At 36.4% G+C, this 26,383-nt stretch overlaps 1 long non-coding RNA gene across 1 annotated transcript in view; it reads right to left on the bottom strand.

Moving 5' to 3' along the window:
• Positions 1-1,367: 1,367 nt before the first annotated feature.
• Positions 1,368-26,383, bottom strand: part of LOC113963761 — a 46,682-nt gene continuing 21,666 nt past the window's right edge. Inside the window, exon 3 of the long non-coding RNA XR_003532933.1 lies at positions 1,368-4,200. This is a non-coding gene — a long non-coding RNA (uncharacterized LOC113963761). The remainder of the gene's footprint in view (positions 4,201-26,383) is intronic.

Raw genomic sequence — 26,383 nt, forward strand, 5'->3', positions numbered from 1 at the left:
TTTCTTTGATAGTAGACTAATCCTTTTTATTCTTTTCTTATTTAGCTCAATTACCTTCAAGAAAAAAAATTAGTATCAAGCAGACAAGTACTTGGACAGAATACATTATTGATATTAATGTCTATGCAGCATGAGAAAAAGAACAAGGATACTGGGGGTCTCAAAAGGATAAAAAAAATTAGTAACCTCTTAGGCTCTAAGATAATGTCTTTGTATCTCTATATGTATTTTTGAAACCCTTTAGGATGAATTATTCTTTATAACAAGGACAAGGCAAGGTTTGCAGGTAGGGCTTGCATGCCCAAAAAGCTGTCTAATTTTTTTGGCAATTCCACATGATTAATGGAAAATGGTACATCTCCTTACAACTTTTATCCTGCTGATATACTTAGCTCATTGTAGCTCAAACAGAATGCCATTGTACAAGAGGTGGTTGTTTTAACCTAGTGATATATGCAGTTTAAGTATTTCAATAAGTTTGAGTTTTTCCATGAACAGTCTGACAATTGAACACAACATCATATGGCTAAAAGTAATTTTGACAGCAGGCAGCAAAGGCTTTCTTTATTTTAGTTAGAACCACCAGAAATACAGAAAAGTTTATTTCAACAGTGCCTTTTTTAACTGAGATCCAATTCTACTCTTAGTGTCTTACGTAGAATTGCTGGTCAACAAAGATGAATGTACATTTTATTCAAAGAACTTAAGGAGACCTAAAGGATACTGTGATCCAGCACAATGACTTTCACAGCTGGAGCCTATATGGAAATGCTAAGACCACACTTTAATTCCCATTGCAGACTAAATGCAATATCCCTGATCCTGCACTACTGAAAGCTATGGAAAAATTTTCATTGGCTTAACTCAGGATTGGACTAGTCCCTGAATCACTTGCGCACTCAATAAGTGTAATTTTCTATACCTATGGGTAAATAAAAAAAAAAACAAAATAACACAACAAAACCCAGACCCAAACTGTTTCAGCAGAATTCTCTGTACTAATAGAAACAGGTTAGAACTGTTTAAACTTGAATCTGAGAGGATTAACTCCCAAAGTTACTTGGAATTCAGAGGATGACTCGTTTTCCCACAAATACAGTTTAGTGCTTAGTGAAAACATACCTCATTTGAAATTCAGTCTTGTGATTTTGTAACTAACAAAACTAGTTTTCTAGTCTTTTATACATATATATCACATGCAATACTTACATCTCCATTTTGTAGTCAAATGTATAGAAGCCAATAATAGAATTTTAAATTTATTTAAGACTGGGCACTAAACCAGAGGTTCTTACAGTGGTTACAGAGTTCCAGTTTATTAAAACACTGCAATTTGTTTTAGGTTTGTGAGAAAAGTACTCGGGAGGAGTGGAGGAACAGTGTCTTATTTTTTTAAATGCTATGAAAGTTTTAGCCCTAACTCTCCATGCATAAGCAATACAACAACCAGAAAATATTTTGCTCTTGAACAGACAGATGGTATTTAATGTCATCTGATATGTTGGTAATAGTTATATTCAGTCTCTTAATTTTATTCTTTTTATTAACCTTACATATATATTTCCATTATCTATACATTAGAAAATCTGTTGCTAACACATGTTCAGAAGGCAGATGCATTATCTGCAGTAGCTTGCTTACATTGTTTTGGAGCTATTAGGCCTAAATTTGCCACAGCCTATGGGTGTATGCTGAATCCCAAGCTACCCTTTCCAGACACAATTTTAAAACATTGCTTTAAAAGCCCTGGGAGGCCCCTGAGCCATTCTAGCTTGGTTTAATTCTTTTTTTCTGTATAGCACATTTTGTAAGAATGTGCCCCAGAGCAGCAAACAAAATCTATCAACAAAATCCATGGAAATTTGTCCTTCTATTCACCCTTAGACTTGTTTTGACATTTGTTTTATTTTATTATTATTTTTTAAATTACTTAACCAATGGTGAATACAGTTTTGTGTGTTCCCTTACAGTTGGCTGCAGTCATTCTTGATAATCAGTTACTGGTGTAATAGCTCTTTAATTTTACGGCATATACAGAATTGTAACAATGTATTCATAAATGGGCTCCGGTTTTCATTTAATACTTGAATGCCTCTGAAAGGAGGAGGCTTATAATACTCGATAGAGTCAAGTAAAATTCAAGATTCCTCATTGTATTAGTGCTGTGTTGCAATCTGGACAAACAGAAGTCCTGCTGTCCTTGTCCTGAATATGATCAGCTGTTACCAGATGTCTGAAAAGCCACATGGTGCCTTTACGATGCAGACAAACATCTATAAAAGGGGAGAGGCCACAACAGCATCATCAGTCATTCATTTCAAGCAAATGAATATTCTGCTCATGGTTGCTTGATGTTGCAGTTATAATCACACTGTTGAAAACTTTTCTATGTTAAGCAAAGATTAAATATAGAAAGCTTGTCATTCTGTGAGTCATGTGTCAGTCTAAAGCACGATTACTTTCTGTATTGTTTATCTGTAAACTTGGGCTCTGTTTGGAGCATAGGGTTGAGCTGTGATCCCTTCTAGAAGGCAGATTCTCACCATATTTGCCGATTTAATATGCATCCAGATGCTCAGTCTTACAGTCTGCTAGGTCAGTAAAAAAAAATTTGACTGTCATATGCAGCAGTATGTCATTTTGTATTTTCGTAAACGTACTGTGAACGCTTTAGACCAAGCTACAAAAAATTAAAGAAAAAAGCAATCAGGTAAATATTGCATGGGTCTCTGAATATCTATATTACTAAATGTAAAAGGGGGAAGGAGAAATCTTGAGCATAAAATCTGCAAGGCTATACCGATGCCAGGAAACTTAAAATGGATATATCATTGATATATGCACACAATTGTTAAGCCCACAGTGTTGAAGTGTTAGGAAAGCACATCCCATCATTAAGTTTATGCCAGCCACCACTCTGCAACAGTGGTTTACTATGATTTGGTCATTCACATGTGCTAAGGACTCTTTGCAATAGGCAATGCATTATGGCAAGCCTGTTTGGGAAGGTGGGAGAGTTAGGTCGGTGTCTATAACTCATGCCATGCTACTCAGGCTTAGGGACAAAAAACAGTCCATGGCATACAATCATGCAGTGCATGAAGTGCAGCTGTTCACTCTGCTCAATTGTTATTTTGATCCATATCTTAGGCTTGGTTTGCTCCAGCTAGATCTCTCCAGGAAAAATCTATTGGGTAATATGGGTTTATAACATGTATTTTCCAGATGACTTCAGGGCCAAGGATCAATCCCTGGCTGCCTTTATATATTAACTTAAACAAAGCCAAAATGTAATGATGGTAAGCCTTTTCTGAAGTCTACTTCAGGCTTTGTATGATAGGTAGAACTGGAGAAATTTGGAGATACGTCATCTGTCTTCTGACACGTTTAAACAAGGGTTTGCCAGAATTCCTTCTGTTAATGGAATGCTCAATACACACTTCTTTTGTTGCTTACTTGTGACAAGAGGATTAAAAAGGTAGACAAGAATAACACAACCCCATGCCTGCTGTCCTTTCATAGCAGTGAGCTTTGATAGATTTATCCCACATCCACTAAGCCATTTACCCAGAGACAATTCAGGGGAAATTTAATAAAGAAATTGCTCCTGAGTCGTCCAACATCCACCATACCAGATTCAGTAGTCTTAACACAGTACTGTTTTCTGTTTGTTGCTTGAGGCATCAAAAAATGCATTGAAAAAATGGCACAAAATTTCCCATTAAATGACACACATTAGGAGAAAAAAAAAACAAACTACAATATAGATTTTTTATGTGAAAGCTTTTTATATACATCAGAAATAAGAAAACCATTACTTTGAGCCGTATTCTAACCTCATACCATGGCATCATTACTTAACTTAATCTATATAAACTTTAAAAATATTACTATGCTTAGATTCAAATAAGCTATACAGACTGGATTCACAACCTGCCAGACACATCCATCTGAGGAAACCAATCAATCAATCAACCAAACCAACCAAACAAAGAAAACTAGAAGGCATCTGCAGTAGCCATCTCCCAACAAGGTCTCCCTTGTTCTGGTGGTAGACTCAGCCCAGGATAGCAGCAGTCTCACTTGTTTTTCCACTTTCCAGATTCAGAAAACAGGTCAGGTGCTTTAAATTCCATAGTCTGGATATATGTTTCTCTTTAAGGATGGTTTCAGGTCCATTCATAAATGACAAATTCATTGCTGTATTTAAAAATAAAGAAATTAAAATTTGAATTTTATTTGTACTAGATTAAATTTCATGCATCTAAAATTAATGCAACATATGAGATAATACTTCCTTCTCTGCAAGTACTGTAATCCTGTAACCTATGATACAATAGAATTGGTAAAGGCCACAGGCTTTGCAATAAGCTTGAAAGGTCTTAGGACTGCGGTTTGTCAGGATTCCTTTTTCTGACCTTTTCTTGACCTGCCTGCAACTTTGTTTTATTTGGTTTTGCTGTAAGAACAATTTTTCTTCTGATCAGGTGGCTGTGGCTAATTTTTTTGCTTATCATTATATGGTGCAATCAAAGTTTTGTAGATATAGTAGTGACAAATAGTTTCTTTCTATGCAGAATGAGATGTTTATGGATCTAAGATAATGATGTAAAAAAATGCAGACCTATTCTGATAGCAGAATCTTTGAGAAGTGGGGATGCAGCACAGAAAAACACGCAAGTGGGATGATAAATGCTGGAATACAGGAAGGCACTGCAGACCTCATAACTGTAAATAGCTCACCATGTACAGTTACAGAACTGCATGTCTGGAGTGGGACAAAGTTGATTTTAGGGGCAACAAGAAAAAAGAATGAGTATCTAACATACCTAAAAGCTATCACAGATATTACGATCAGATATTAGATGCAGTTGTAGACCAATGAAGAAAGAGAAAGTTATAACATCATTTTGGCAAACATATTAAAATTATTCTTAGTTAATCCTAGAGAGAGGAAGAAGAAAACCTCAACATTAACATTAACAATATTTTTCCTGGTGAAAGATTCCTGCTGCTGACAATTCACCCTACACCAGCACTAGAATGAAATCGCTCCTAGGACTCAGAGGAGCAGGGGAAGGGATAACACCAGAAAAAGCATGAAAACTGTGTCTATAACTGTTTTAACTGTATCATTGCTATCAAAGAGACTTTTTTTCTGTAGAGAAGCATTATTTCCTTTCTGTAATAATTTGACCTGAACTAGTAATATTTCCCGTATTAGATTGTTAAAATAACCACTAGACTAACAATAAAATATTTTTTTTATACAGAAGTTATGTTTTCCTCTCTCCCATTAAACAAGCTATATTGAGCAAAGTCTGAACTGAAAGGAAAAAGAGTGGTGGTAAAAGCCTTCTAGATTGCTACAGCTGCTTATTGCTCAAATGTGTTTTACTTCCTCTTTCAAAACTGACTAGAGAGAGAAAAGCAATCCAGCCCATCTTAGTTCCCCAGATGCAAAAACACTTAGTGACATCTGAGAAGCCCTGGGGTATCCAACATACCTGTAAGTTGACAAATAGGACATAAAACCTATGCATTATCCATATTCCCTTCTGAACTGTCAGTAGGAGGCTACCTGGGATAATCTAGGGAATCTCAAATGGCGTTAGAGATCTCTTGAAGCTGCCACTAGATCTGACTCAAAGGACACCACCAGAAATTTAAACTCTCTGAGTTCTGAGGGGTTTTCCATATAAAATTTGACATGATCTTATTTTATCTCCAGATCAAATATTAACTTGAAAAAGACTGTATTCCGATACCACTTCAGACTGAACAAAAACCTATTGAGGAATCCATATGGTGCAGGTAGCTTGGTGTGGAGCTGCAGACCTGCAGGCTGAGGTGGGAGTCCCAGGCAAGAGGCCAGGAAACGTCAACTTGTTGCAGAACAAAGAGCATGGAGCACCCAACTTGGGCTGTTTTTTTGTTATTTTGTTACTGCACCAGGATTAAATTATTTTGAGGATCTGAGCATCTGAGGCTGCTATGGGAAGCCTGGGGTTGAGCAGGTAAGGAAACCTGGTCTGATTGTGTGAGTGTGGGCTGTGAAGCTGCCAAGGGACCTCAGTCCCAGCTCAGGTGGTGGGAGTGTGACTGCCAGTGGCTCCTGGATGGTTGGACAGGGAAGTTTTCTTAATAAACCTCTCAGGAATGTTTTACCGATAATTATGGTCTCATTCCACTGTGGAATTTATGTTATTTACCTGTAATAGTGATATTTGAAGTTTGCAAAACATAAACTCCTTCACAGAACCATGATTTACCTGAATACTAGCCTGAACTTTTTCCAAATTTGTATCTGAACTTTAACTTCACACCAGATTCAGAAGCATCTTGGTTTCTCTCCTTAACTTGATTTTCCATGATTTTAAGTATGAGAAATACTGCTTGTAGTGAAGAAACTAAGTATAAAGCAAATTATACAGGATGTTTCTGAGGCAATCGGTACTCAGAATCACCTGGCTGAAAGTGACACCACATGTGGTACTTATATCTTAATATCTTTAGAATTCAAAAAGAAAGGACTGCTAACTAGTTTAAAAATAATCAGAAGAAATGTTTTATTTTTTAAACAACTTATTTAATATTTAAACATTAAAATTCCTATTTTGATTGTAAATTTGCATAATGACTGGATAAAGATCGGCTTTATCACTTCTTTCATTTATATTATGTTAGTGTTGCAGAGACATGACATAATTTGTAGCATGATCACCACAAGCAGTTAGCTCAGAAATGTCGGTTTAAAAAACCACAAAACTTCAGTTCGAAATACAATTCAAAGCCAGTATGTTGTAATGTTCTTCTCCATGTGAACTTTCAGATTTTTGTTATGGGGGAAAAAAAAGGAATAGATTCTCTCTTAAAAAGTTTGTTTCATATTTTCAGGTCAATCCTAATTTAGTCCATTCACTGGCATTTTATATTCATATCATAAAAAAATATATTTAATATATGGCAGGAACTCTTTTCAGAAGCATGACAATGATAGCTGCCTGATTTGGTACTGGAGTAGAAGACAGACCCAGAAGCCTACATAAAAATGGTCTTAAATAAGAACTAATATTATTGAAGATGAACTTGGAACAAAAAACATTCTTTATCCCATTCCCTCATACAAAATAGATTTTAATCAACAACCGTTACTTGCAGGTTAATGGTACATTTAGCTAGTACTTTCTGGAGTAGAGTAAGTCCCAAATGGAGTCAAGAGAAAGGAGACAGTCTGGTATGGACCTTGCTGTGTACCAGCTCATCAGTGAAGCATTGAGAAAATTTGCAATAAAGACAGTCAATAATATGGCAAATGACATATGCAGACACTGATCTTGGCTCTCTTAAGAGTTACTCTTTTAAGGTTCCCAGTTTCTCCAGTCTACTAGGTACATTATTTCTTTTCTCTTGTAACAGGGATACATTTTCTTATTCCCCTGGTCTCCATGCAGAACTTCAAATTGGAAAATCCAATTAGAGATATAAAAGTTTGATGTTAAAACCTTAGACTTGTCAGTGATTTAATTCATTTCTTTAGAGACTTATGTATATATTGATATCAAAGAAGCAATTTATTTCTTGAGCTTTATAAAAAAAAAGAGTATCAGAGGTATAGGACAAGCATTTTACTAGGGTGTAATGCTTCTAGCTTCAGTACATATTAATGGCAGGGTTTACTTTTCAATACATGTGACATATTTTTTGCATATTTATCTGCCTTCAGGTAAATCATTAAATGTGTTTTGACATCCTGTATCTTTAAATTTTCTTACATTGTTTTTGTCTTTTCAGTTGACAGACTAATTGATTCTCCTTCAAATTTTTCCAAAGACACTATTTTTGCTAAAACTATTTTTCAAGGTTTTATATTCAAAAACATTTAGCACCTCAAAGAGGAGAAAAAATGGTCTTTATGTGATTTTAACCTGTCACAACTACAAAAATATAAAAGTCTTAGTACTTCTTAAAATTTAAGGCCATGTTTAAATTTCAGGCTATAGATCTATGACTTATGAGTCTTACTCCTTTATATTATGAATGGCTTAAAAACGTTCTTTCAACTATAAATTACTGTATCCAAGATTCTAGCATTTTAGCCTGTATTAGCGAATGGTTTACATATCCACTGTCCCTTTTCAAACATTTCCCAGTTACGTTTACGTACATTTAAAAATCTAAGAGAATATAAAGATTTACATGTCACGGCAGAAATCACCAAGTTGATGATATGAACAGCAATGGTATTTTTCTTAATTGCTCCTGGCTGTATTGCATCCTATCTCTGCAGTTTACAGTCCATATCAGTGTTTGAGATGGTTTTTGGAGTAGCTAGATCATTGATCTGTTTTAGTATGGCAGTGTGGCACAGCAGCTTGTTATCCAACGACATGTCTAGACTCACTTCCCTACATATTTTCACATTTTGTCTTCATAGAAAACCATTTAAACAAAGAAAAACTAAACCTAGATTGCTTTCTAAACTATTCTAATTTTATTGCTTACTATATATATTTTTGTCTCCTCTAATGTTACATGTGTTTTCATCACAGCACTGATCATTTTTGATCTTTTTAAGCTTTTTTGTTCTTGCTGCTTATAATTTAAAATTCATTGCTTTTATAGGTAGCTGAATATCATTAACCTACTAGTTTTAAAGCTTAAAACTTTTTCTGTGCTATTGGAAATTTAAAATTTATTTTTCCTAAAATCTTTTCAAGCCAGCTACCTTATTTTCACATAAGACTCCTGGTGATTTTTCTATGCTCTCTTCAGCCTTCATCATAGAACTAAACTGTGATGAAACTCGTTCCTTATTGGATTGAAGAAGGATTTTTCCCATAAGTTAGCCAGCTTGATAAGAGCTTTAATACATTTTCCAAGTGTGTTGTTAAAATAAATGCTTACACTTTTTGATATGATTCTGATCAAATAATCTTTCTGAAGGATTAAAAGCCAAAAGTCTGTAGAGAGAGAAAAAGGAAAGTCGGGCAGATGAATCCTCTGACTTGCAAAGAGTGAGTGAAATCTATCTTTTAATTCTACTTTAATAACTCCCTTCTGACTTTTTCAAAGCTCTGTATTTCATTAAAGAAACAGTTCACACAGGTGTGGCTGAATAAACTTTAACAGTCTAAACTAGCAGGAACAGTATAGATGCAAATACACAGAAATTACACTGAAAGAAATTCTGAGAATCTCAATTAAAATTTGAGAACTTTGTTATGAGTAGTTTATATCTCAACTCCTTGTTTGATGGAACTTGATTTCTTTCAGAAAGACATGTGAATAACTGTAATATACAGCCTTCCCAAGCTTAAGTCATTCGTACTGAAGATGAGACAAATTTCATCTCAGTAAAACTGACTGTGTTTTATCCGTTGTTCCATATTAAAAGCTTAATTCAGGTTTTCAAATTAATGCATATTTTCAGTAATGGAACCTATAGGCCCATTGTGTTGATTTTACTTTTCAGTCATCTTGGATATGTTAAACCAAAAAATAAGTCACTTAAATGTCATATGATGAGTATTATCTTGTTGGGCCTTTTTTTTTCTTCCTATAGTCTTATTAACAAGTTGCTCGGGCCTGAATGCTAATAGGAATGTATTTTTAAGCATCAGATCTGAATGCTAATAATACCATAGCTCTACAAAATGCTTAGCAATATTTACTCATTCATACTTTAAACATAATTTCTTCAGACATGCATTCTAAGAAAGTAAATAGTAGATATTGTTAAAGGATTTAGAGGGACCAAATTTGCATGCACTGATTTAATTATTTGCTTATTTTAAATATTTTCTGGAAAACATTCATATAAAATTGATGTTCATGTTCCAATAGTAATTAAAAAAAATGATCCTGGGCAGAATTAGTTCACCAGATTGGAATCAATGTTACAGTGATTTAGACTTGATGTAAGCCACTGTAAATTATTTATATCACACTATAAGAAAAAAAAAACACCACTCACAGTTAAATATTTTCCTGTCAGATTTTTGTGATATACATAAAAATAATTCTGTGAGTCCTGAAACTGAAAATCCTTGTAAAAATCAGAAACATCTTTGAGTCAGGCAGTTGAATGGTAAACACCAAGTGTGATGGTTTGACTCCGGCCAGCAACTAAGCACCCACCAGCTGCTTGTTCACTTTCCTGACAGTGGTGTGGGGAAGAGAATCAGAGGGGCAAAAGCAAGAAAAGCTCATGGGTCATGATAGTTAGTTTAGCAAGTGAAGAGAAAAAACTGCCCACAATCGAAACAGGTGGTCCAAAGACAATGACTCTCCACCTCTCACCAGCAGACCTATGGCCAGGCAGTGTCAAAGCAATGGCTACCTTGGAAAGGATCCCTCTTAGTTTTACTGCTGAGAGTGATGTTGTATACTACAGAATATCTCCTTGGTCAGTTTGGGTCAGCTGTTCCAGCTGTGCCCTTTCCCAACCTCTTGCCTGAAGGGGGCGTAATGACAAACAGAAAACCTTGACACTGTGCAAGTGTTGTTCAGCATCCATACATGCTGCTAGGGATAAAACAAACTCCATTCAATCAAGATACAGTACAACAGGTTAAAAAAAAAAAAAAGGAAAAAAAAAAAAAAAAAAAAAAAAAAAAAGAAAAAGAAAAAGAAAAAGAGGAAAAAGAAAAAGAGGAAAAGAAAAATGGAAAAAGAAAAATGGAAAATGAAAAAGAAAAAGAAGAAAAGTCAAAACTCTTCAGGTTGGTGTCACAAACCCAAAATGCTTAGGCTTTGCAAAGCCTGAGAAGTTAAAGTAGATTTTACATTACAATTAAATGAATGCACACTTTAAAAATTGAAAGACAAGACAAGGATAAAACATCCTGTCCAGCTGATGCAAATACATCAGTTGTTTGTTTCTTCTTCTCTCCCTCACAGAGTTAGCTCTTCACGCAAACACACAACATGCAGATTTACATGGATCATCTCAGTCACAGCAGCATCTTCTCGTAATACTGATGAAAACTGTAATGTGGGAGTGAATAGACAGACTTTGTCATTCACATTTTACATTAGGAAACTCAGATCCTGAGAATCTACAGCACAGATTCACAGATGTTCCTTTACGGGTAAAGATTTAAGCATGTAACCAGTCTGGACAGAAATGACTGCAAAAGATCCCAGGGGAAGCCTGTAACACAGCCAGGGACAACATTCCCTGTTCCTGAGCTACAGACTGAGCTGGAAGATCATACCTGTCTTGTTTTCATACTGTTACAGGGAGAAGATAAAGTTGTTCTCAGTGTCTTTTCCTGGAACCACCTCTTTTTCTGATCAAGATGAATAGCCCAATGGTCTCTTCTGTACAGGTAAGACACCCTTGAGCTATAATAATGCATCAATTCTTTTCTTGGGATTTTTTTTCCCTGAACTTTACAAGGCAAGATGATACCTTCTAATGTGTTAAATGAGCTGTTCACAGTGAAAGACGGAAGGTTCTGCTCACCCAAGAGGAACTAAGAATTGCATGGCACCCTGTGGGATTTGGATCAGACAGTAGCCTGAGCATTATTTCAGATTGAAAATATTCTTCAGTGGTGTTGCTAAATCCATTTGCTATGTCAGGAGGTGAGGGGCAGGTCAGCAGGCCAGACACAGAACATCTTCAGGCAATTTATTAAAAAGGAATTTATTAAAAAGCAGTGAAGGGAAGACCACGTTTCATTTTATTAAACACAAAGAGAGGACCTTTACAAGAGGGGAGGAATAGGTTAGCTCCCAAGAGCAGTTTCATAGTCATATTTGTAAGTATTGTAAGAAAGAGTTTTGATTTTTGAGTGAAAATAAACCTTTCTAAAACTTCAGAAAAGTTTGGGTATTTTGTTGCCTTCTCAGTTTTTCATTATTTCACCCGTATATAGCTTTGGCAGTATTCTATGCCTCATGAGATACTAGACTTTTTTCATGTCTTTTAAGAAAGACCTTCTGCTCCAGAAATATGGAGGTCAGGCATGCTGCAGCAGCTGCCATTTTCTCTCTAGTGCATCCCATGCTGCTGAGCTGATGAGACACAAGCTCCAATGGCCATATTTGCTTACTCTGCTGATTAGATCCAATAGATATTCACAGTCTTACTTCAGACTTAAAGGTTTGATCCCTCTGATTTCCGTTTTTCCTCCATTTCCTTAGCCTACATGTTAACAAAACTCCAAAGCCATCCAAGAACATGCTTGTTAACCAGGGATTTCAGTTAATATTCCAGTACCACTTTTAAACAAATTAATTCCCTCCAGCTAGCTAATATTATGTCCATGATATTGAAAAATTACAATTTTTATGTAATTTTATAAAAACATACAAAAACCATTTGTATGTTTGAGGATTTGAAGTCAAACATTTTTGACTTGGAAATCTAAAAGAATAATTTTTAAAGAATTCTTTCATGGCTTAACGTATAAACATTTGTTATTCCCTTGACTGACAGTCATTGGACTCAGTGGCATTTATTGCATATTCAAATGAACAAAATGTCATCACACTTTGTACACTAGAAGTAGAGGTTAGGTGTCGTAGCACTGACATACTAATTCTATTACTAGATAAAATACAAGTTCCTGTCAGGTTGAAAGAAGAATGTTGCAAACTACAAAATTCAAATATTTGTGTCATCTGAGGTGAGCAAACCAAAGCCTTTGTCTAGATGCTGGTGGTGTGGTATTGCAGTACTGCCTGTTACATAGGACCTGACTGCTGCTGATATCCATCATCCAGCTGTACTGAAACACCTGCAGAGCCCAACCTAGGGTGCATCTCGTGCCACTAGAGGGTAAAGTGATCTGACATGAATGTGCAAGAGTTAATATTGATGATTTTATTTTTGATTTTGCTTCATTATATGGTATTTTCTTGAATTTGGGCTAGTGCATGACTTTGAGTCAGAGTTAGTAATAATACATGTAAGGAAAAGTAATAAAAGGTGGGGAGTTTTATTTGTTTCCTTGAGGTTTTGTAGTTTGGTTTTGTTTGTCCAGGTAGCAGATCCCAAGGATCTCAGACAACAGTTGAAAGATCATGAATGGAAATTTAACCACTTTCAGGAAAGTGGAGGGAAGTAAAAAAAAAAAAGGAAAGAAAATAAAAAATTATGAAAGGAAATTGAAAACACTCAATCTTACAGTTATGAGGATGTGGTAAAAATAATGCTTCTAGGAATAAATATCAGATTTCAACAGAAAAAAGGTTGCAACCTTCCCTCAGACAATCCACCATAAGAAAATAAAAATTTATTGCATATTAAAGTCATATTTGTAGCCAAAGTCTAGCCTTGTAAAAATGACTATATGGAGTTACTTACATTCAAAATACAGTTTTACTGTTATGTGGATCAAACAAAAAATTATGCAGCTTGTTAATTTTATAAGGAACATAATGTCTACTCAATTTTGACTAAAACACCTTGTGAGTTTCCACAAATTATCACAACTCAAATAGAACTAAAAGTCAATATGGCCCAGATTTTAAATAGAATGTCACACTTGCTGGCTAACCTAAAAAAAAAAAAAAGAACTAAGACATATTTCAACACAGCATAAATATTGCATAGAGTAATGTAGTCTGGATTACAAAGTATTTGAAAGATTTCAGATTTCAAATAGTGCACAAACCTGTACAGGATATCTTTCATTCTGCAATAAACTCAGGCATAATATATGTATGCTGACATGTAGTATTGATTTTTTTTTTATGTACAACTGTATTAATTTTTAAAGTTGATGCAGAAAAATGTGCACCTTTCAGAAATATAAGTAAACAAATGAATAAGATCCTCAACAGAAACCTCCATTATGAAACTTTTTTAATGGATATGGGCATGTAAAGAAAAAAAATTCTTGCTGTTTTTAAAATAGTTTTTTAAAAGGATAACACCATCTCTTATACTTTCATATTTACAGATTTTACATGCACAATCTTGATTTAAAATTTAGCACTTGTTCAAGTTCATTTCTACAAGTGATATTTTATAAATTCAATAGCTGGAAGCAATCAGCTTTTGACGTCATTTTTTCCAAAGAATCAATCAATAAATAAAATAAATAAACCAACAAATTCAACCCTGTAGCAAGCTCATTACATGCAAGTTTAAAACTAGTGTCTACTGTGTATTTTCAATGCATCAAAAGCAACAGAACATATATTATGCAAATTATTTAGAGCTATTCATCAGAATATAGGAAATGCAGTAAGGGAATATGCTCATATGTAAACTTACAATGCATAGCAGTCTTCATCTATCTCTCTGGCTCGCCCAATCTGACACCAGACTTTCATCAAGTTCCACAAAACAGCTCAAGTTTTACATCTTGGAAATTTTATTGTCACTGTATATATTGCTGCAGAAATGCATGAATTGTCACTTTTACAGTGCGATTCCTAATTGACATTCCCTTTAAAACAGCTACATAAAACATAGGCGAACACAGAGTTTCCTCCCAACTGATATCCACTCACTTTGGATCCATTTATTTATTCTGTTAAAGGAATATTTACTCCAGGTCCTTCAAATTTTGTTTAGAAGAGAGTAGGGGTGCCTCATATAATTCATGCAGGAAGCCCACACATTGATAATTGATTGTCTACTTGAGGGAGTGGGTGTTTATTTGGTTAGTTTGGAAGGTTTGAGTTGTTCTGTTGGGTTGTTGTTTTCTGAGACTAATAATCCTATTAAAGAACTTTAGGCAGAGATTAATGACAGTTTGAAAACATCCACCTCATTAAGGTTTCATCAGTTGCTTTTGGAATTAGAAAATGAAATAATGAAAATGTCACCTCTGATTTCACTGACTCTCTTGTTAAGGGGAAAACAACTTCATTTACTAACCAATACAAATAAATCTACTGGTAATCAGACCAGTGTCCTGTTAAGATACAAAAATAAGGCCAAATATCGACAATCTCAGTGAACAGATTTTGTGTTATATACTATCTGTGTCGTGTCTGAACAGCAGTTGAATAAGTTAATGACTAGTAGAGTAAGCTTAGAACTACTTCAGATATTTTATGGTGCATTGATTTGCTGAAAACATTTGGAGGGAATGCGCAAAATGTCCTGTAGACTTTCTTATATACGAGTGAATTGTCAAACTTAACATGAAAATGGAGTAACAGTTACGAAGCTGTTTATTTCAGCTGCTATGAGGCTGAATGTGTAATAGAGGTGTGACAGCTATATCTCCTCAGCCAGACTGTGAATTTGAGAACTGAAATTCAGTTTTGAAGAAGTGATTCACTCTTACTCATAACAAAAGGTTAAGTTTTGTGACAGCATTTGACAAAGAGTGGAATTAGGTGAAGATGGTAAAGAAGGAAGTTTCCCTGTTATCATGGCTAGGCTTCCCAAACAAAGATTTGGGAAAGGCTCTATCCACATTTGTTACAAGCACGCTGGTAGCTAATAAGGCCAATACGAAATAGACAAGTCCAGTTGCAAAAGGCACAGCAGAAAGACTCCTTAGGTGGTATATTCTGCAAGACATGGTTCTTTCTGCATTGTCTTTTCTCCTCGAGAGTGATCCTGTGTGCATTCTCAAAGGAAGCAGCAGCATTATAGATGGTGTGTCTCCAGGCCTCCTGATTGGAGGCCAGAGTAGACCAATTATGGTGATCAATATGGCCAAGGCTGAGATGTTGTTTCAAGGAGTCCTTGTATCTTTTCTTCGGGGCTCCTCTCTTGCGGCAGCCGGTGGCAAGTTCACCATAAAGCAAAATCTTAGGGAGGCGGTGGTCCTTCATCCTGGAGACGTGCCCTGCCCATCGCAGCTGTGTTCTCAGCAACATGGCCTCAATACTTGTTACTGCTGCTTGTTCTAGAACAGATGTATTGGTCACATAATCTGACCAGTGGATGTTTAGGATTGTACGGAGACAGCGTTGATGGAAGTGTTCTAGGAGATGCAAGTGGTGGCAGTAGATGACCCATGATTCGGATCCATATAAAAGAGTAGACAGCACTATGGCTCTGTAAACACTGATCTTGGTACTTTTCTTCAAGTGTTTATTATGCCATACTCTTTTATGGAGTTTTCCGACTGTAAATACACTATATAAAATAGTCTGCAAAACAGAACAAAATTGTCATTTTTTTAAGAAGATGGCTCGAAGATGACTTAAACATGGTAGCCACAGAACACCTTTTCTACAATTAAACTTTGTGCTGATGGCAGTATTTGACTAGTTGAGTATCTGAACTCTTTCCCCTGGAGACTGTACCCAATTGCTGATCCTGTGAATAAAACTAGAATTAGTATATTTTTACTGTAAGAGATGTCACAAGGCAAAGTATGAAGATGTAAGTTGTCAATGAGTCGGTAGCAGAGTGACATTGCCTACAAGCTATTTTGAAATTGCAAAACCGAAATGCTTTTTAAGTAGTTAAATTGTAATAATAATAATAAACAATAATAATACAGAAATAATAATGGTCATAATGATCAGGTTCTGAGCATCTACAGCATGAAAAATAAAGTAAAAATCACCTGTTTATCCAAAAATTATGCCGATAGAGATCTTAAAATTATAAATGAAGAGAGAAAATAAGTTACATCAGAGGGGATTTCTTTCCTTGGTTTTTTGCAGCCATGTTTATCTTGCATTATTTAGTTGTCCTAATGTTAACCAATTAATTCTATCAAAGAAAACTTTCAGATACAGTTTTTAGACTGTGATAACAAAACATTTACATAATCACTCAGTTTACCAGGTAGAAGTAGAAATACTGATTGATCGCCCTTCAACACTTACTGATGTCCTGGTGATAATGTGAAACTTGAAAGCAGAGAAAACTCACTTACTAGGATGGTCTAATGTATTAGCCATTGTCAATGTAAAACCTGAATCAACTGAAAAAACATGAAGTGCCCATACTTTAAAAGCATCTTATGTATAAAATATTCTTTATAAAGAAGCAATCTGATTTAAAGGTAGATTTCAATTCTGGACCTAAGTGTTGGACATGCCATAGAATCATGGAATCATTTAGGTTGGAAAAGACCCTTAAGATCATCAAGTCTATTTATTAACCCAACACTGTCAAGTGTTGGGTTAATGTCCCTGAGTACTATGTTTACAGGTCTTTTAAATACCTCTAAGTATTGGTGACTCAAGCACTTCCCTGGGCAGCCTGTTGTTGAGGAATACATCTGGTCCAGGTAGCTCAGTTTGCAAGGTGCAGATTGAGGTGGAAATTGAAATGTAGATTGGGCTCTTGATGGGAGCCTGAGACAAGAGGCCATGAGCTACCAACCTTTGGGATAACAAAGGACACAGCAGGAGCTGGGAATCGCTAACTGTTTGGATACAACAGAAATGAAGACCAGTGATGCCAGTGGGGTGGAGGGACATGGAGAGGAGGGGAGAAGCTGAAGAGTTGGGAGGAAGAGCAAGATTTGTGCGCAGATAGACTATGAGGGTGTAAAAGCCCAGGGGTTCCTTGGTTAGGGATCCTCCTTGGAGGTACCAGCTTGGGCTGTTTCTGTGTTACTGTGACATGAATAAATGGCTTAATGGAACGAGATACTTGACACTCTGTCATGAAAAACCTGGAGTTGAACTGGTAAGGAAACCTAGTCTGACTGTGTGAGTGGGGTGTGTGGGTACTCAAGTTGGGCACCGTCAGCTCACTGGAGCTGCCCCCTGTGAAGGGGCTTCAGCCCCAGAAGCTACAGTCTCTGGCCTTGGGAGTGTGAGTGACATAGAGTCTCGTGAATGGTCAGACTGGGTAGTTTTCTTAACACTTTTAATGCTTCACAACCCTTTGGGTGATGACTGGCCTTTGTCCGGAAAGGCATTGCCTCTCAAAAGCATGTTTTTAGGCTTATTTTTCTTGCTTTCTGGTTGTTTGCTTCACGCCAGTGGATAGAATAGCTCAGTCACCATCTCAGCTCATCTATTCTCAGCATCACATGTTGGACACAATTGACATCACCTCCTCACCCACACCATCCACTGACAACCTCCTCCAGCGATGCAGCAGAGCAGCTATCGTCTATCTCAGCCTCTGCAACCAGGCACATGGATTATTTAGGATGAGTCATCATCAGGACATTGTTTATTTTTATGCCTCATCACTCCTTTTCTATGAGAATGTGATCCATTCCTTACCTCTGGCAGAACAACCGTGTAATTGAAGTAAAATATCCTAAAGCTTTCCTACCTATAACTTTCAGTTAACCATGCTTTAGATAAAGGTCCACACATGTATTCTTGAGAGACTGTCAACACTGATATATTGGCCAGAATCTTCATTGCTGAGTGAACAAGACATGGTCTTTATCCCAGGAGCTGTGTACAGTTCCTTAGATCCTACCAACCCAGAAAACGACAGATCAGAAAAGGGGAAACCACATACCCATTAACAGATTGGTCATATGGGTGAGTGAATATATAGATGATGTAATTATTGTTATTATAATCACCTATCACAATTTTTAACTACACACAGAGGACTATTTTTTTCCCTCTAAATCTCATTCTTAGATAACTAATCTAAGTGAATTTCCTCAGTAACTCCATCTTCATCATCATCATTGATCTGAGGTGACCTTCCCTCCAAAAAACCCCTAAAGAGTACTAATTCAAATGGCATCCCAGATACTGGTGAAGACAATATTGTATAATAGTGATAGAATTAAGATATTATTTCCAATGAGTAGTCTTTTACATATTTTCATTGTGTACTATAATACCTGGTTTTGATCTGGTAAAAGCTGGTTCAATAGAGAAAAGGGCAGTTTTAGTGCAAGAAATTTTTTTCCTTTTTCTCCCCCCCCCCTTCATAAATGCAGAATTCTTTATAACATTTAAACACATAACCTTGAGGTTTGGTACCCAGTTCAGATACAAGTTTCAAGTCTTGCTAGATGGATAATATTCACTGGTCTAGCAAACAGAAATCTCCTCATTTTAGTTTGAGGTTATGCTCATCCAGTCTAATCTTCTGTGATAGATAAGGCATAGAATTTTCCCATCTAATACCTGCCTGCTGCCCAGAAACTTGTACTTAGACACACAAAGTGTGTGTAAGAGGAGTTCGTCTTTTCTACCTCTGTTTCCTCTGCTTATCTCAAAAACAGCTTGGTCTAGTAACTTAAACATTTATTGGATTTACTAAGCCCAAAGGTGAACTATGCACAAGGGTATATGCTATGTGGCTAATTTAAAACTATTTCGTAAGAAAAAAGAAATTAACTACTGGATGCTATGCAAAATCTCTACAAAGATAACGACTTTAATGAAGAGTTCTTAACAGCCTGCTGGATTCGCAATCTCTTCTCTCATGACACAGCAGATCATGGCAGCATACATGCCCAATTGTTCACTATTTAGCACAAATCCTCATTATTCAGTGTTTCTCTCCACTGTGTCCTCACAAAGATGTCTACCAAGACATCATATTTCAAATGATTTAAGAGTTGGTCTAATCACCTCACTTCCTAAATTCCCTGACTTAGAGCTTTCAAATTTTGGCAAGCACTTTGCCTAAAACTTGCAGAAGTATACACACATTGGTTTAGCTGGTTTTGGTCCTGAAGCTTGCAAATTCTTTTTGTAAGGTCTTTAACAATTACTAGAGTAGCAACATCAGTAATAGTAGCAGTTTGCCCTGAGGCATTTATTCAGCAAAGCACTTTTGTACTATTTTCTATATACTTATCTGCATTCATAACAGTACTTGGAACTTGTGTATTTTGTGGAAAGGTACTCATCTTTTTTTCTTCCAGTGTTGCACGTTGCAAAAGTGAAAAGTCTCTAAGATGTACTTTTTCACATCCACATAGAATCATATTATATCAGAGTAATAGTTGCTGTAGTGCACAGAGTAACATGTTGCTCGTCTACCTGACCAAGGATGTCTTGAAAGAAAATACAAGGAAACCTGTGATGGAAAAATCTTGCCATGCAGAAATTTTTTCTCATTTTGGGTACATACCTCAAAGCATGAAAGTCTATTCATTTTAAAAGTAACCATGCATTTTCTCATGGTTCATGTAAAAAGCTGGTTTTACCAGTTCATCCTGCCTATTGTACTGGTTTTTTTCTTTGAATGAGAGCATTTTGTTTAAACGTTTATTCCTGAATTATGCTGAATGTATTTAGTCTTCTGAATTAAACACAATGTATTGCTGATCAATTTAAACAAGAATTAGAAAAACAGGTATAATTTTCTTTACAAATATCTGGATTTCAATTGTAATCTGAGTATTACTGCTTTTATTGCTTTCTGTAAAGTTTTAAATACTAGTCCAAACTAGTATACACTATGTACACTGTGAGAAGTAAATACTTAAACCTTAGTTTTGGTTATGCAATTTTGGTTCTGATTTGCACCTCAAAATTCAATTATAGTGAAGATTTACCCCACCTGAATGGGTGTATTTATTGCAAATAAATGTGGAAATAAGTTGAGCACCATTATTCTAAATTCTTTTGCATTAGTGAAAAGAAGTAGGTATCTTATATCTAGATCTTAGGTATGCTGAACCAACTCTCAAAAGTATTTCTGCCCAGTGACAAGAGAGAAACCAAAATGACAGGGCTCCTTAATTAAGCTTTCAGTTAGATGTCAGAACTTAGATGTTTTTGTGCAGTGCCTTTGTTTCCCATGTTGAAATCCAGTATCTTCTGATTCAAGGAAATAGGATTCATGATAAATTCTGAATTCTATATTAAAAGATTACAAATCCACTAATCTGTGCATGTAATTGGTCTCACACACCTTGCCAAATAGTTGGGTTTAAGAGACATCCAGGTCTCCTGTAGAAGGGTTTCATAGGTTTGTTGGTTTATGTTGCTCTTTAACATTAACACTCTTTGTGTTTAGAAGTCACATCCAGAGGTTGAGAGGTTCTGATTTCCTTATAAACCCCTGATCAATGCCACATCCTGGGACAGGTATCTTAAAAACCTCACTTCTGTACCATCAAGCTGTGTACCTTCGCCCACAAGATCCCAGACTTGGATCAGTCAGGTCCATATGGGCTTACCTGTTCATGGGTGATGTCTTTTTGCAGATTGCACAGATTATTGAACAACAGGGATTTGGGGGTTATTTCTGGCTCTGAGTCCAACAAGGGTGAGGCTCCCGCCTCCCCATCGTCATCCATCAGGTGAACTGATTTGGTCTTGTATTTCCTCTTTTGGACGGGGCGACTTCTATTGGCTTAGGTTGCCCTTCTGGCTTAACTTCAACCTGAGTTGCCATGGTGTCTGTTTTTTTATTGCCTTTCATTTCCTCCTGAAGGTGCTGTACCATACTAAGCAGCATTTGGTAGGCAGTGGTCAGACCCTAGCATGTTGCAGTAAGCTGTCCCTCTCTGAAGCTGCCACAGCATTTTCCCTTCACAAATCTTATCACTTTAACAGGGTCCTGAAGTTGTTCAGGGGTGAACTTCAAGACCACTGGAGGAGAAAAGTTCTCCAAAAACTGGCCCATGTCCTCCCACATTCCATGGCGCTCAGAATTATCCACCCCTGGGGTGGGTCTCTGGACAATTACCTCAGGAATCTTTGACCTGTCCCTAGGCATGGCAGATGCAGTAGATATGTCATAGTGTGCACAGCCCTTAAGGAGGCATCATAACAGAACTAGCACCAAGATTACTCTATCCTTAGTATCTAGAGGGAGTCCTATATTCTCGAAAGCTGTGTTTGCAGATCCAAAGAAAGAGAAAGGAGTGAAAGTCCAGGAAAAGTCATCTTCCCCTGTTCCTCCTACAGAATGAGTGCCATTATCAACAAAAACCCAGAGGTAACACCCCAGGCCCAGGGTAAAAACAAGAGACAAAATAGTGGGGGCTCCTGTGCTGAACCATTCAGCTCAGGAGAACAAAGAAAACAATATGGTAAAATAGTTTTCGTAGTCCTACGCCCTCCCTGCAGCCAGAACACAATGGAAAGATGAGGAAAAGTAAAACCTGGAAAACTACTTTGTCTGAGATGAGTTATGCTTACAGAAAATGCTGACTGGCAGTGGAAGCAGTTATCACAGTCCTTACAGTTTGCTGTGGTCCTTGGTGGCAAGAAGAAACAATGAAGCAGCTACTCCCGGCTTTGCTACAGTCCCAGTGAGGAGAAGCAGTTACCTGCGGCAAATGGGACTCCTGGAACAGCTCTGACCTGCAGCAAAGCCCTCTTTCCAACTCCTCATGCCAGCTGGGGGAGTGGCCCCTTCTGATGTCATGATGCTATGAATATTCATCACTTTAGCTCCATCCCCTGCCTTGTAACCATAGCAAGATGCTAACACAAACCTCTGTATTTTGTACAAACAAGTGAATTTCTTACTTGTGTGTATAAATCATCCTCCTGTCCATCAGTTTAAATCTTATATGAGGTTGTTTCTGAAGAAGAAGTTGGACACATCTCTGTCTTTATCTGGCTAAAGGCTGTGGCTGGGCAAGATATTGTAAGACTTGGCCTTCCTTTTAGATGTTGAGCTACTGAGAGTCCTCTTCACACCACGAGTACCACATAGCCTCAAACAGCAGAGTATGCTGGTTCTCTTTCTGTCATGTCTTGCAATTAACTTAGAGGTATAATCACTATCCAGTCATGATACAGATACACTAAATACACATGCGTACTTTTCCACTCTTTTCCGTTTACTAGTAGGTTTTGTCCTGTTTCTAAATATGTCAAAATGGGGGGTTTACAATTGAAAGAGAAAATGAAAAAAAACTTACTTCCTTTTTCAAGGATGTCTGAAATTTGATGCATGTTTATTTCAGATGAAGGGAAGGGTTTTTCTCAGAAGAAGGGAAAATGTTTCTGTGTTGCTTCCATCCCAGGGGTTCAGACAAAATTATCTCTTTTGCCTTTTTGTTCAGACAGATCAGAAGCTATACCTGAAAGAACAGAGTATGAAAAAGATCCCTATACAGGCCATTCACTTAAGATGATGTTTGTGGGTCCCTTCCAACTCAGAATATTCTGTGGGACATGCAGATGGATCTATAATTTTCGTACTTCTACTTGTTTCTATGTTATCTTTTTTTATGCTTTACCTCAGAATCTCTCACTTACTGAAAATTGAAGGTGATATAGCCAGCATAACTATTCTGAACATAATTTGAATTTATATTGACCACAGTTCTATTTTTGGTTGTGCATAACTTACAACATTTAGCCTAGGATCCAGGGCTCTTTGATGTCACATGTTAATAAGAAAGAGTTATTTCTCAGTATGAAGTGATTTGATGGAGATTAACATGTGATTATGTTGAAATGCACTAGTGAGTTGTATGACTCAAAATGCTTGTTTTGCACATACATTTGCTTCTGTAAAGGTTTCAAGCAAAAGTTGATGAGGTCTGCACTAAACTGTGCAGCTAGACAGACATATTAATAATGTTGCAAGACAATCAATAAGAATAAATAATGATATGTGATAATAACAGTAATAACAACAGACATTTATAGTTGACTCAGAACAAAACCTGGAATATTCCTTTGAGATTTTGTGGATTACTAGCTCTGATATCAGATTTGGACCTTCTGGTGTTCTTGTCCTCATTGGCTAGCATCTAGTTTTTCTAATAAGACAGCGTAATACACAGACGTAATAACTTGTTCATATGTAATGCTGTGATAACATATTTATTGAAGTGTCTCAACATAATTTTTAAATAGCCATTAAGAATTTCTCAAACACATCTATGAAAAAAATAAGAAGATAAGTGTAATCTTAGAGACATGTAATGAGAACTGGCAAAGAAAGCTTCTTTCTTTCTTTCTTTTTCTTTCTTTCTTTCTTTCTTTCTTTTCTTTCTCTTTCTGTATTCTGAATATGATAATTGACAGACTTAGAAATAAATTTCTAATTTAAGCTGAATTTTCTTATGCTCCAAGCCTCTGTTAATACCAAAAAGTTCAGATATCTCATTCTTATGAAAATATTTTAAGAAATAAAGTAAAATATAAATGCATTTAGACTGAAATGCATCCATATGGATGAAAACAACTGTAAAATGAATAGATCTACTTTTGTCAACAATCTTACAATTTCTATTCATGAATAACTTATGCTCCATTTATGCTCAATTCCTGCCTAAGTTCCACTGGAAAGTTATACAACACACCTTTTGCATATAAATTGTGCTAGCAAAAACCCATACATAGTCCAGAGCTGAAAAAAAATGATACTTGCAGGTACCCAAATATTCATGAGCAGCCTGTTTCATTTGACAACTGAAAAGCTAAGTCAAGTGTGTGGTGCTCAGACTGGTGACCCTCCAATGCCTTTCACTGGACTGGCTGTACTTCATTAGTATTCAGCATCTATCATAACTTGGAAGAACAATAATGTTAAACTAGAAAAAAGGAAAAACATCCTGTTCCTTAATTGTGCTATGGCCTTCTTATGGGAATGGTAAATATTAACTACAATCTTTACATCATTAACAGTAATTCTAACTAATTAAAAGCCTTGTTAATGTTTTTTAGCTATCATAGGAAATAGCTGAAGTAAGGAACAGAAATGAGAAGAGGAAGAAAAGAAAAATAAAACCTGCAAACTGCCAAGGAGCGACAAGAACACAGATAGCAGAGAAACACTTATGACTAGTTGTGCAGAGACAGTGAGGTGAAGGAAAGAAAAAAGCTGCAACAAAGAAATCAACAAACAGAAACACTCACAGCCAAAATCCTAATATGTAAATAGAAGTAAAAAGAATAATGCTTTCCTTTACTAATGCTACCAGTATTGCAATTCACTTTCAGAAATCAGACAGGTTTATCATGCTAACAATTTGCTGCTATACATGCTGAACTTTGGGTTCAGTTTCTTCCCAAGAACTGAATATGGTGATGCTATTCCTAACACTGTTTATTTTTGTATTAACAACTTTTTGTTCATGTTTAGTATAGGAAGCTGTTGTGTGCAACCACATTTTAAGAACATTTTTCTAAACATTTTCTGAGAGGAAAAAAGAATTTTTTTTTTTGGTAGAATTAATAATGTATATTTGTCCCTAATAATTTTCACAGTGAAATGAAATGTGTAAAACTGTATTTCTGTCTGATATTACATAGTATGTTGTGTTTTGCATGACACTTAATTGCAATGTATTCTTTACAACACAGAAATGCTATCAATTGTTTAAATAGAAAATATTATCTAGTTATTTTTGTAGGAAAGGAATTAATGTATGCCAGTGAAACCAGTAGCTTTGCAGTAAAATCAATGTAATTTTTTTCTAACACATATTTGTATTACTCATAAATGTATCATTCATGATTGCTTAAAAGAACCCACAACTGTAATCATCTTTATCATAAGTTAACAAGAAAAAACAGCAGAATCTCACATTTAGACCTTACTCTCCTTTCAGAGCAATGTCTCAAGGTTGTAAGGAAAAAAACAAAATCACATACAAATCTCACAAAACAGAAGCCAGTCTTGGGAAAGTGGATGGAAGCCTATATATTAAACAGGAAGCTGCTGAAGACCGAGGCTGGGCTGAGCTGGGCTGAGCTCGATTGGGCTGGCAGAGATGCCCCATACTTTTAGCTGGTTGTTTGTGGATGGATAATTTACAGAACCTTTTGCATAGCCTAAGCTGTATAAAGTTGCCAGATCTGTACCACTGATAAAGAAATTTTGCTGATTTTGACTGTGATAGAGTTAATTTTGTTCACAGTAGCTACTATGGAGCTATGTTTTGGATTTGTGCTGCCAGCAGGGTGACAGGACTTGAGGAAACATCATGAGGCTGAGTTTGGAGTGGTTTAGGTTAGATATCAGGAAAAGCTTTTTCATCCAAAGGGTGGTCGAGCACTGGAACAGGCTCCCCAGGGAAGTAGTCACAGAACTAAATCTACCTGAGCTCAAGAAGTGTTTGGACAATGTTTTCAGGCACATGGTAGGATTCTTGGAGTGTCCTGTGTAGGGCCAGGAGTTGGCCTCAATGATCCTGATGGGTCCGTTCCAACTCAGCATATTTTATGATTCTATTATAACATAAGGATATTTTCTTTGTTTCTGTGTAGTGCTTACATAGTGCCAAGGGCTTTTCTGCCTCTCACCACACCCCTATCAGTGAGGAGTCAGGAGGTGCACAAGAAGTTGGGAGGGGGTACAGTCAGGATAGCTGACCCCAACTGACCAAAGGGATATCTCATAACATATGGCATGGTGCATTTAAAGTTAGGGGAAGAAGGACAAAGTAGGGAATGTTCAAAGTGATGGCATTTGTCTTCCCCTGTCACTGTTACTTGTGATAGAGAAAGCTTTTCAGCTTCTTTCCTGAAGATAACTGAACACCTGCTGCCCATGAGAAGTGGTGAATTACTTCCTTGCTTTGCTTGCCTTGCATGTGTAGCTTTTACTTTACCTATCAAACCATCTATATCTTAACCCACGAGTCTT

This window comes from Neopelma chrysocephalum, unplaced genomic scaffold (genome assembly GCF_003984885.1).
Source record: "Neopelma chrysocephalum unplaced genomic scaffold, ASM398488v2 Primary Assembly neopelma1_25, whole genome shotgun sequence".
NCBI classification, from domain to species: domain Eukaryota; kingdom Metazoa; phylum Chordata; class Aves; order Passeriformes; family Pipridae; genus Neopelma; species Neopelma chrysocephalum.